The sequence below is a fragment of the Octopus bimaculoides genome, chromosome 4, assembly GCF_001194135.2.
Source record: "Octopus bimaculoides isolate UCB-OBI-ISO-001 chromosome 4, ASM119413v2, whole genome shotgun sequence".
In the NCBI taxonomy this organism is placed as follows: domain Eukaryota; kingdom Metazoa; phylum Mollusca; class Cephalopoda; order Octopoda; family Octopodidae; genus Octopus; species Octopus bimaculoides.
The window spans coordinates 11,573,137-11,575,481 of NC_068984.1; positions in this window are offsets into that span (position 1 = coordinate 11,573,137).

Genomic DNA, 2,345 nt, shown 5'->3' on the forward strand with positions numbered 1-2,345 from the left:
AGGCTCCAATCTGCTTTGGCAGAGTTTCTACAGGTGGATGCCCTTCCTAACGCCAACCACTCCAAGAGTATAGTAGGTGCTTTTACGTATCACCGGCACGAAGGCCAGTCAGGTGGTACTGGCAATGGCCATCTGCAAATTCATTCAAATCTCATTTATATTTCCAATATTGATGCAGTGATAGAAGAAGTAGATCAATGGTGCTAATTAAGTAAAATCAGTGAATTGATTATGTAGTTGTACTTGTTTAGCAAATCACTTGATCTGATATCAGATGTTTAAACTAAAACTAACTGTGGAACAATCATACTAGCCATTTAAAACTATTTATGGTTATATTCATTTTTGGTCTTTTTTTGTGATAATCTTTGGTATATTTTGTTATCATAATGTACTATAAAGCATCACAAATTAGTCACTAAAGCAATTCCATATACAAAAACAAAATATTATATACTCTTGCCCTTGTAGCAGAGATTCAATTTAATTTGAGATTGTGTTAGCTCAGTAATGAGAAATTGGTCTCAGCATATCAGGGGATCTTGGCTTAATTGTTAGCTAAAGGCATTTTAGTTGCAATAATTTGCTTGCACAATATTAAGTGAAAATTTCCAGTGTTTGCTGCCATTTCCTGCCAAAACATGACAATAAATTGTGATGCATACCACAATCAACCAGAGAAGAGACGCAGCGACATAGCCAGAGGCAGCAGATATCCGTGAAAAGACAGGTTGCTCAGTCATTGCTTGACTCTAGGTTAACAGATTAAAAGGAATAATCTGTCTACAATGAACACAGCATTTTCCCATGTCTTACAGCACAAAGATAAAGCTGGTTTTTTTTCTAGCTTGTTTGTATTGGCATAATTCACTGCTGCTAATCACTGATACAGCCTCCGGCAACTAAGCTATTGTACTCATTGTAATGTTTATGTATAAATAAATGGTTTCATTGAAAACTGCAAATGGACTTGGTTTTAATGAGTAAAACATGCAGCCTTAACCAGCCTAAAACAGTTTTACCAACAATTCAGCACATTTAACCAAACCTCCACATTCCCAATGAGTAGAGTCAAAAATTATGTGGAGTACTAAAAAAAATGACAATTTCTATGGATGTATGTTTTAAGCCTAGTAGATAATAAATCTGCAAGAGAGAGAGAGAGAGAGAGAGAGAGAGAGAGAGAAAAGAGTCTCACCCTCAGTTTGTGTAATTTTTCAGTTTTAATTTTCTTTTGAAAATTATTGTCAGATTTTTGTTTCAAACACCCGAGATAATGATTCTTTAAATATATGCATAATATAAATCTGAAAAAAATTTTCGAAAATACATCAAATCTGAAAACAATGCTTAAAATAACTACAGCCAAAGAAATTACAGGTATTGACATGCTTTACAATTTCTGACTCTATACTTAACACACGCCAAGCATTATTTTGACGATAAAGTTATATCTTTCTCTATCTTTCACTTGTTTCAGTTATTAGACTATGGCACCACCTTGAAGAATTTTAGGCCTGATTTTTATTCTATCATTCTCTATTGCCAAACCGCTTAGTTATGCAGACACACCAACACTGATTGTCAAGCAGTGGTAGAACACACACACAAACAAGACAGGCTTCTTTCAGTTTCCATCTACTAAATCCACTCATAAAGCTTTGGTTAACCCAAGGCTATAGTAGATGTTTGCCAAAAGTGTAATGCAATGAGACTGAACCTAGAACCACCAGGTTGTTTGGGCTGACAAAGCAAGAAATCATGCGTGTTAGCTATTAAAAAAAAAAAAGGGCCTCTTGGATGGAAGTGGACTACCTTGTATATGGAATCTACCAAACTATCCTTGATAGATATATATTTTATGAGAAAACAATAAAGAAATAATGCGGCAAGCATAAGATGTTAAGAGAAAATTAATTCCTTATATATATTCAGGTAAATCACTTATCTACAGAGGAACTTCTCAGTAGCGAAGGTAGGGGTAGGTGTCAAGAGGCCTCCACCCTGGGCAATTCTGTCTAATGTATCTGCCTGTGTTAGGGCTCGAAACCGGTTTTATATTATGATCAGTAAAACCGAAACGGATTTGCCAAAACTGATTTTAATGCTTGTTGTTTCTATTTTTTTTTTTTCGCAAAACATTTCTTCATTTTTTTCTTTTGAAGAAATATCGTTGAAACTGAACTAACTGAACTGTTGTCGGTCGCCTTTAGTTGTGAGTGCAGTCTGTTTCATTGAAACATATCACAACATATCAATTCTCACCTTCTCTCCCTTTGAACCTTAGATCAGCACCTTGTCATTTCCTTTGCTAACCCCTGGCTGACTCTTTGAATTTGGAGGTA